Raw genomic sequence first — 11,051 nt, 5'->3', positions numbered from 1 at the left:
ATGTAAGAAGGGAGATCCTAATAAGAAACATGTGTAGAGATTGCTGAAGGCAAGCACAAAATATGTCAGAGTCTAAGAATTTACCACAAGGAAAAAATACTGACAAAAATATGTAAAAAATGTTTATGTTCAATGTTGCTTGAAATGCAACATGAAAAAAATGGGTAACAATACCACACAAGTAGACCACAAGACCTTCCTTTCATATTTACAAGCTATTGAAGGTTGGCAATAGGAAGTAAAAATAGAGTCCCTGACTAGCAGCAGCTGCTTAGAAACACATTTACTGTCCATAGGCACAGCTCTTTCCATGTGCTTCAAACACAGAGCAGCTGAACCTCATTTCACACAAATGAGCACATTCAGCCTTTGACCACTTGTGCAAGGTAAGGATGGTTTTCTCTCCCTTTTTGACTGGAAAACTAAGGTACAGAGATGTCAAGTTAAAATTGTTCCTCCAATCTGAATGTAATAAAACTTGGGTAATAAATTTCCTTTACCTCTTACTGCATAAAAAAATATGTGTGAACCTTCCATCACTTTCAGCTAAAGGTGAGTACTTGGCTTCCTTGGACACCATGACCAAGTTCTGTCACATCAGAGACCCCTCAAAATGAGTATGTGAACTTGAAGACAGAGATCTGTCTAAAGACCCTTCTACTAACCTGATTCCCTCTGCATTATCACAAGGTTTTTTTCTTTTCTTACAGGACTTTTTCTTCATACACCTATACCAGTAAGAAAAACAGAGAAAAACATACTGCTGAAACATTATTTTCTGAAAAGCAGCACTGGGCCCTCACCAGCAGGTAAGGAAGGCGCCCACTGAGACTGTAAGCAGGGATATAAAAAAAAGTAATTTCTGCATGTCATACCTTTAGGCTCCAGGAGGAACAAGCAACAAAAGAAAAATAACAAAGAGATTGGACATATTCTGGAGAATGAATAATAAAGTTGGACAAGCAAGCAGCACCCTGCTAAGGAAAGGCTGACTTTTCCAGGAAGGACTTATGCCTGGAGTCTGAGAGGCTAAGGTGCTGAGCGCCCTCAAGGTCTTGTATTTTCTTAAGGGCCTGGCCAGGTCTAGAAGAAAAATACTTGAAGTATTATGCAGCACTGAGTGGGGATGACTTTGTTGCTGTACCAGATACCTGATTATGGTAGCTCAGGGACTACTGACACTGTATGTCACTGGTACTCAAACTAAAATTTTTGTTCTGTCCTTGGATGCTGACTGAATTTTTTTATTTCTTTCGTTCCTCAGAGCTTTCCAAAGAGTGTTTTAAAAGCTGGAAAGAAACTGCTTCAAGTTTTTAGTTGATGTGAATTGTTTATGCACGCATGAAGAGACATGGTTTGGAGGAGAGCTGAGGATAGCTTTTGAGTCAAAACCACCCTTACTCATAAGTACATAAAATATTTTTGTGTTCTATAAAAATAATGCTGATTCTGTTCAAATAAACTCACTGCTGAGATGCTGCAGTGAGCTTCAATATTTTTAGACCATTTGGGCCCCAGGCAATCTGAATTAAATATTTTTTTTTAGCTTGTCCCTGATGTAAACAGAGAAAACCTGAACATCAGGGTAAAGGTCAAAATCCCATGGGCAGCATCTGCTCTGTTGAATTTTGAGGAATGGTTCTAACTGCATACGTAATAAAGCTCAACAAATCTGCTCTACATCTCAATCTTCTCATACCCCTCCAAGTCCCTCAGTCACAATATGCTGAAACCTTTACACCTCACCTGGCACATTACACAGAAGCAAATCAGCTACAAGTTCAAGACAAGGTTCAAAATGTGACTCAGTCTCACAGTGTCCCAGCTTGAGTGAAAATCTCCAACAAGTTTTCATTACTTCTTATCATCAATCTTTAAATAAATTTTTTAAAAAGTGAGAAACTTTACAGATGAAACCAGCTATTTTCATCTTATTTTTGTGCTAAAGAGAAGTTGATTCTAATGCATTTTGTTAACACTGCAGACAGAACAGATATAATTTTTACACTAATTTTGCCACACAGATATACACATCTAAAAGCTTGGACAATTTGTCTTAATTTGTTTTCCTCCTGTTGTGATAGTAAGTGAGGAATGGCACTTAATTGTTTTATTCATGATTTTCTTCTTTGGCAGGAATCAGAGTCCACTTCTAAATGCCAGAAAACTCAGTCATGCAAGATTATTATTTATGCAAAACTGTTTCATGTTTTCAGGACAAAGAAGAAAAAAATAACGGATCAAAAACGTGTATTATTGAGAATTGAAGGATGAGCAACTAAAAAATAAGAAGTACTTGTTTCATATCACACAGTCAAGATTTCAAAATTTTAGGTCTAAGTGTATCACAATCTCTCAGATCTCTGAGATATTCAGATATAAAACATTGCTGAAGATCTCTGTTTTTCTGAAGTGTTTGCATTGCTTATATACAACAGAGTGCCTGTGTGCTTGAAGTTGTAGTTTATAAATAACATTTCATAACAAACTGTTCCTGCATTCTTCTGCTCACAAGAACTGAAATAAGCATAAAACATAAGTTCTTCGGGGGTATTAAATATCAGGCTTGTATCTAGTGAAGCTATTCCAAATCTAACCTAATGAAACAGCTAGGTTAAAACCCCAGCATTTTGAATTTTATTTATAGCAGAGCAGATGTAGTAGTTCACAGCATTTTATTTTTCCAAGTAAGCTTTTGCGTAATGGTCTAACTGTCTTGTTCAAATTATGATGAGAAAAAAAATAATTGGCAACATATGAAAGGAAGAAAGCAGACATAAGAAACACATTCCTAACATGGATCCACAGTGACACAATGAAGACCCTAGTCTGGGAATTTACCAAAGTCTGGACATATTTGGAAGAAAAGAAGGAAGTCACTTAGAGCAATCTCTCTCAAAGTCATAGATATATTCAGATGAGCTCTAGATCACCTTGAAATTTCATACATCAAACAAATTCCTTACTGTGGACCCAGTCTCTGGTGCTGAGAATGCAAAGCCTCCCCTGTGCTATGGTGTTTTATCATTATAACTGAGGTGCATCACCTTCCGTTACCTAAACAAGCTGAAGTCAGGTCTTTGCTCCTACAAACCACTGAAATCACAGAGGCATATTGAACATTGTCCTATACCAGGTTGCATAAGTTCCACTTTGCATTAAATTAGATACTAACTGATAGTAAGCAATTATTTATAATGTTACACAGAAGGGCTCTATAAGAAGAACACATAAAATGGTGTTTTCAAGATTAAGCCTGCCTCCTGAGTGCTTACTGTTTGATTTTTGGAGCTGTGTGATGCATGAACACTAGACAATTATTAGGTTATTTAAGATGTAAGCAGATTAAGGCCAACTATAGATATATATTCTATATATTTCCCTATTACATGTACAGATGACAAAAAGGTCACATACTGAGGATGCTGGCAACTTATATCAGTATGTGGTCTAAAGAATCACACACAGCTTTTATATTTATCCAAGGTTCCCTGTAAGTAGACCACAGCCTGCTGCATCACTCAAAGCAAAGAACCACGTCCACAGTCACAACTCTTCTTATCGCTGATCATTTTCTTCACCTTGCAGGAGCAAGTGGTTCACACATCCCAGCAGGGGAATTACCACCCTGAATTCCTTTTCAGTTCCTGAAATTATACGACAGTTTAGCTAACACTGGAATCACAGAACTACAGAATTATTGAGGCTGGAAAAGACCTCTGAGACGATCAAGTCCACTTGACTTAACACTCCCACATCAGCTAGAGCATGGCACTCAGTGCCACATTCAGCCTTTCCCCAAATACCTCCAGGAATGGTGACTCCACCACTTCCCTGGACAGCCCATTCCAATGCCTGATCACCCTCTCCATGAGGAAGTGTTTTCTGATATTCACCCTGAACCTCCACTGCTGCACCTTCAGGCCATACCCTCTCATCCTGTCACTAGTTGTTTGAGAGAAGAGCCCAACCCTCATCTGACTACAGCTTCCATTCAGGGAGTTATAGAAAGTGATAAGGTCTCCCTTGAGTCTTCTCTTCTCCAGGCTAAACAACCCCAGCTTCCTCAGCCTCTCCTTATAAGACTTTCCCTCTAGTCCCATCACCAGACTCATTGCCCTCCTCTGGACCTGCTCCAGCACCTCAATCTCCTTCTTGACGTGAGGGGCCCAGAAATGGACACAGTACTTGAGGTGAGGCCTCACCAGTGTTGAGTACAAGAGGAGAATTATATCCCTAGACCTGATGGCCACCCTATTCCTGATACAAGCCAGGATGCCATTGGCCTTCCAGGCCACTTGGGCATACTGCTGGCTCATGTTCAACCAGGTGTCAACCAGTAATCCCAGGTCCCTCTCTGCCAAGCTGCTCTCCAGCCACTCTGCCCCAAGTCTGTGGTGCTGCACAGAGTTATTGTGGCCACAGTGTAGGACCCTGCACTTGTTGAACTTCCTACCACTGGTGTCAGATCACCAACCCAGCTTATGGCAGGTCCAGGTTGCTTTGCAGTGTCTTCCTACCCTCCAACAGATTGACAGTCCCCCCCCCCAATTGGTGTCACATGTAAATTTACTAAGGGTAGACTCAATACCTTCATCCAGGTTGTCAATAAAGATGTTGAATAGGACTAGGCCCAGTACTGATCCCTGTCACCAGATGACAACAGGATGCAGCACCAATCACCACCACCCTCTAGGCCCAGTCATCCAACTATTTTTTAACCCAGCGAAGGGTGCACCTGTCCAAGCCACAGACTGCCAGTTTTTCCAGCCGTGAGAGACTGTGTCAGGTGCTTTGCTGAAGCTGAGGTAGACCAAAGCCACAACCTTCCCCTCATCCACTAGGTGGGCCACCCAGCCATAGGAGGAGATGAGATTGGTCAGGCAGGACCTTCCTTTCCTAAACCCATGTTGGCTGGGCCTGATCCCCTGGTTGTCTTCTACATGCCACTTGATGGCACTCAGGTTGATCTGCTCTATAGCCTTGCCAGGCACTGAGGTCAGGCTGACAGGCCTATAGCTCCTTGGATCCTCCTTCCAGCCCTTCTTGTAGAAGGGCATCATTGGTCAACCTCCAGTCATCTGGGATCTCCCTGGTTAGCCAGGACTGGTGATAAATATGGGGAGCGACTTACCCAGTTCTTCTGCCAGATCCCTCAGAACCCTATCCAGCCCCATAGACTTGTTGGGATCTAAGTAGGACAGTAGGTCACTACCACCTCCTGGATTAACAGGAGGGGTATTCTGTTCCCCATCCCTGTCTACCAACTCAGTAGCCCAGTTTCCCTGAGAGTAGCCAGTCCTTTTGTTAAAGACTGAGGCAAAGAAGGTTTTTTGAAGTACCTCAGCCATTTTTTTGTCTTCCATTACTATGTTCCCCCACTCATCCAATAGGGAATGGAGATTTCCCCTGACCCTCCTTTTGTTATTAATGTATCTATAAAAACATTTTTTATTATCCTTAACAGAGGTGGTCAGATTAAGTTCTGAGCTTTCACATCTCTAATTCTCTTCCTACATGACCTTACAATATGGTTAAATGCTTCCTGTTTGACCTGCCACTTTTTCAAAAGTTAATACCCTTTTTTTTTTTTTCCATTTCTGAGTTCATTCAAAAGCTCTCTGCTCAACCAGGCTGGCCTTCTTTCCCAATGGCTCATTTTTCAGCACACAGGGACATCCTACTCCTGTGCCTTCATAATTTAATATTTAAGCCCAGCTGTCCTGGACCCCTTTGTTTTTGAGGGCTGTTTCCCAAGGAACTCTCTGAACCAGCATCCTTTCAATCCATATATTGAACTCTATAATGTCATGGTCACTGGGCCCAAGAAAACTTCTGACCACCCTATCTTCCACCAGCCCTTCCCTGTTCATAAACAGCAGGTCTAGCAGGGCACTACCCCTGGTACTTGCTTACCTGCTGTAAGAGGAAGTTGTCATCCATATATTCCAGAAACCACCTGGGCTGCCCCCTTTCTGCTGTGTTGTACTTCCAGCAAACATCTGATAAGTTGAAGTCCCCCACAAGAAGAAGGGCTAAGGAACGTGAGACACCTCTGAGTTGTTGAAAGAATTAAGTTGTTGGGAGAGACATCATAAGTCACTGGGTCCAGTCCTGTATAATCTCAGGCAAGCATGTCTTTGTCACTGAGGTCACAAGGGTTCATAAGGATGTCCCCTATGTACCACTATGAACAAAACATCCCACTGTATATGACTGAACACCTTTCACTACAAGGAACCAAAAACCTACAAAATGATCACTGAGACTCCCACCCATTGGGAGGGCCCTTGCAATGGCCAAAAAGCTACTGGCATTAAAACTCATGTGAGCTATATTTATGCTACCCTAAAGAGAGAGCATTCTCCCTAATTTCTAAGATAAAATGGGAAAGATAGGCTCAAGGCAGAAAGACCTTAGAAATGGTTTTCTAAATCTCTGAACACTTACAATTTCTCCAAATTGCAGTGATAACCTTTTATTGGAAGATGTCTTGTGCTACTTCTATATTTTTTCATCATAGCAACAACACAAGTGCACTTAGAATACATATAGTCATGGATTCAAACCTGATGTGTGTGTTTGAACCAGCCTTTGCAAGAGAAAATTGGTGTCACACAAGTACCTGGATATTTTTTCCCTCACCAAGGAAAAGGTTGCTCACTTTCCAGAGTCCAAAACTACAGTGGTACTAGAGCCTGCCCTTAGGATGTTGAAACAGTGTTGAGATTAATTTAAAGAATAGCCTAGGGACTGAGACACCCTGTACTCAAAGAAGTCCCGCTGAATGTGATTTTCTACCAGGGTACATCACAGTGACACATGTGGCCTCAGAGGAGCCACTTTGCCACATCAAACTGTGGCCCTGCTATCTGCCCCATGGCACAGATCTCTTGTGGTGGTTCAACCAGAAAAGCAGATGGTCTGAAAGAGCCTCTGAATATTTTCCCAGGCAAATACCTGTAACTCCCAGCTACAAAGATGATCTTGCTCAGACCCAAAAACCTCCACGTGGATAGTGACAGAGAGCATAACACCAGGCACATTGGTTTCATTGATAAGCGATTTTATGCTGAGAATTTCAAAGGTGTCCCATGCAAATATCAACCTTGTCACATCTCTCTGCAAAAATAGCCACAAAGAGGAAGTGAATATGACAGTACTCTAGGGACAACAGGATAAATAAATGTTAAATAATAAATAAAGAGAGCAACCAACCCCCAAAACAATAAAAAAACCAAACACTCCCATTCTCCAAGCTGAATAATGCATAGATTGCCAACTACCACTTTTTTGTCATATTACTACAACTCTAACTTTTACCCTCTAGTAATGGATTTGTCAGGATTTCTAGTGTATGATTTAGCTGAAAATATGAAATCATATATATTTAATTTGCTTCAGTAGAAGTTTAAATATTCTGTTCCTATTATTCCCTTTGGTTTATTTAGCATAGAAACAGTCTCTTTTTAGTGTTATGTATATTGTAGCTCTTCAGACAAAATACTATAAGCTACGGGTCAAGAACAGATTTTTCCATTATACTACCCTGTTTTCAAGCTACTGTGAATGGTAAATTAGCAAATGTATTTACTACCATAAAATGAAAGTAGCACAGAGAAGAACTGGCCCATGGGTTGATTCAATTCAGGAAAGCAAGAATCAACAAGAACCAAAGTGTCTACTTAACCCATCAGGGAACTGTGCAAGTATGACTCAAAATAATTTTCCTCATGGTGCCAGTCACAGTGAAATACAAAGCCTACATAATGTGCACACATTTCAGCTCTTTTCACAGTCACAGCAAGAGGAAGAGGAATATACCTAAGAACTAAATGCATGCAGTTGTGAGAGCTGTTGCCAGTTCAGAGTGAGCACAAGTCCTGTGAAACAGGTGGAGAAGATGATGAGCATGAGCTGTAATAATGCTATGGAGGTAGAGATCACTCCTGTTCTGACTATTATACAGCTGTGTAGAGCATCTTTCTACCCAGCCTCTGAATAACTAAATAACACAGAAAATCCATTTCAGGGAAGTACTCAAATTTTGCCTGACTTTTCATGTGATTTCACTCATTAGAAATATGTTTTCCTAAGATGACCATCCAGATCTTCAGCCATCATTCATGATTTCTCTCCAGGGGCAGCAAATGCCTAATATAAGGATCAAACCCATTTGACATCTGCCTCATCTGAGTATCACATGTAATAAAGATAGTAAGCTCCAAGAAACTACTGCATTTTTCTGAGGAAGGTGCATATTTCTAAACCAATGAACAATTAAATTATCCCAGTCAGGTGTGCATACCAATGACCTCTCCTGCTTCTGTTCCAGGTCATAAGAGGGCAAATAATCATGAACACCTTTTAATTCTAGAACACATAACATTATGTGTTTAAGGCAAATGGGGAAAAAAACCCAACAACCAACCAACAAAAAAAACCCCAAAAATCCGAAACCAAAAGCCCCCCAAAACAAACAGCAACAAACCCCAATGCAATTGTGATTCAGTATTTTGAAACTTTTGGAGGAAAGCCAAGTCTAACACCATACTCCTAATGAATACAAAAAAGCTGATTCTTCACATTTGACAGCTTGATGTAAGCCATATGATGGAAATCTGTGGCTGTTCTAGCTCTGGGGATAGAACTATGACTGTTTGTTCCAAACGTGCTTAAATTTTGCATGTGAGTTCCTTTCGTTGAGATGTGCTGGGAGTGCAGCAGATCTGAATGCTCAATTATAATTGCCAGCTTCAAGTAATAGAAGTGGGATCGACAGTGCAACACTGGCTTAAAAACAGCCCACATGAGAAGGGAATCAGGCCCAGCAGATACAAACCAGCAATATTAGAAGAGAGTTAGCTGTTTCCATAGAAATGGAAAGTTAATATAGATTCAGTCCCTTCAAACCAGAGCTCTGAACAAAGCACGTGAAACCAAACTGCATAAGTGTCATGTCAAACAGAAATGTCTGGTAAAAGTAGAGACTTGTAATGCTTAGAATGCTAATGTCACTAATGTTTATAACATAAAGCTCTGCAAAATGCAGGCCCTGGTGTCTCATCTGCCTTGCTCCCTCTTGATGTAGTGGGAAGGAGATTGACTGGAAGGCATTTACGGATCATTGATTCTGGTGATAGCTCAGTCCCTGCCCTTGGGTAGAGCGGTTTACAGTGTCCTGATAGTTCAGTCTTGCTGGTGCTTACCCTCACGCCGCACATCTCTTGTCACAGGGGCTTCATTTCTCATGCATACAGCAAGAAGACAGAGTGCCAGCAGGTGGCACTCCAGAATCCTCCGCATCCTCCCAGCTCTGGCTCTTGCAGGAAGGGTACCTCCCTCGCGGGGAACCAGAGGTCAGGGCTCCTACCTAAATTACTGGAAATACTCCCAAGCAGAAATGTGTGTAGGATGTGGGTATTGGCATCCCCTTTGCAAGCATAAAGTTCTCCCGGCTATGCCTGCAGCGTGAAGTCCTGACTCAGGGCACTGCAGCATCCAGCGTGCCACAAGTGCTGAGGGCAGCCACGCTGCCCTTGCCGGGGTTTTAAACACCGAAGTAACCACGACTGGGTGTGCAAAGCTACAGAAAGCTGCACGACCAGAACAACTGAGAAGAAAATAATAGAGTGAGTGAGGAGAATAAGCAGCAAATAGAGAGTGCAGGAGACACCAGCAAAGCAATTACTGCAAGGAAGACTGAGGATGGCTCCCTGTAGCTGGGAAATGATGATAAAGCAGAGACAGCAGCAGTGTCCAGCCTGTCAGGAGGGATCCACACCTCTGCCTCTGCCTCTTCCCGTTCCATACATAAAAGAAATCAATAAGCAGACACTTCTCTTCCACATTTAATCCCGATCTTGGGTTTTTCATTAGGTTGGGTGAGCGCTTGCAACTCCCACATCAGCAAGAATTTCCCGTTTGCTTTCAGAAACCCTGATCGCTGCATTCCTCTGAGAAATGCCGTGCCATTTGCACAGCAAACACAAGCACAAGCATGGGCGATATTCTCTGAAAACCCTTTGCACAGTGAAAAGTGGACACTCCTCCACATGCCCTTATGTCTAAGTGTGAACTTTGACTTCTCTGCTTCTATCAGTTCTTTTTAAAGAGGTTTTTTTTTTGTGGTAAAAAAAGAAAAGAGGGAAGAGGACAAAAGCAGAAGGAGTAAAATAGCTAAAATAACTGTTTGACAGTTCCCGTGGATGACAGAAAAAAAAAAAATTTAGTAAGTATTTTGCACTAAGCTTTACTCTTATTTTCCACTATACCCTCTCATCGACCACAGTTTCATATGGGATTTTAATGATCTTTTTTCCTAACTGCAGGTTCTGGATCCTTATTTCCCCTTTCTAGCATTTGTCTTCCATGTCAGCCTACTGTACTTGTAGCGGAGTAGCAGATGTTTCTGCTCATGGTCAGGAATTTATTTTGCTCTTTAGTAAAAAAGGCTGGGTTTGTTAGGTTGAAACTACCTAGCAAATGAAAATGCCAAAAACATGGGGAAAAAATTCATGTATTACAGATATTAATTTCATCATTTTAAGAATCAAAACCTGATTTTGCACAGTATTTCCTTTCAGTTTAGGATTTTTGTACAAATTCTAGGTTGGTGCCCAGATTCCTCAAAACAGTCCTGTATTTTCCTTTCATCTCTGTCACCACTATAGCAATAGCCTAAAACATAACGAGACTTGGAGACATCAGTGATTTCAATAAATTTCACTTAAATATTTCTACATTGAAGTAAATAGAGAACTAAAGATCTCAAAATACTACTCTGATGAGTTCTGTGCAAAGAGCTCTAGGAAGTCATCAAACAGCTGAATATTTTACACCTGCATTTTCAATACACTGCTTCACAGTGCAATAAGTTGGTTACTATGTCATAAATACTTTATGATTTCTACTGACTTTGACAGATAAAAAACAGGAAAGATAATCCTATTTCTGAACCATGAAGAGAAAAATTTGTGGCTACATCAATGCTTAAAATACGGAATTATTTTAAAAGCCCAAAGCATTTTTGAAACTAAATTATTAATTAT

The sequence above is a fragment of the Heliangelus exortis genome, chromosome 1 (assembly GCF_036169615.1).
Source record: "Heliangelus exortis chromosome 1, bHelExo1.hap1, whole genome shotgun sequence".
NCBI lineage: Eukaryota > Metazoa > Chordata > Aves > Apodiformes > Trochilidae > Heliangelus > Heliangelus exortis.
This window is presented reverse-complemented; position numbering follows the sequence as displayed.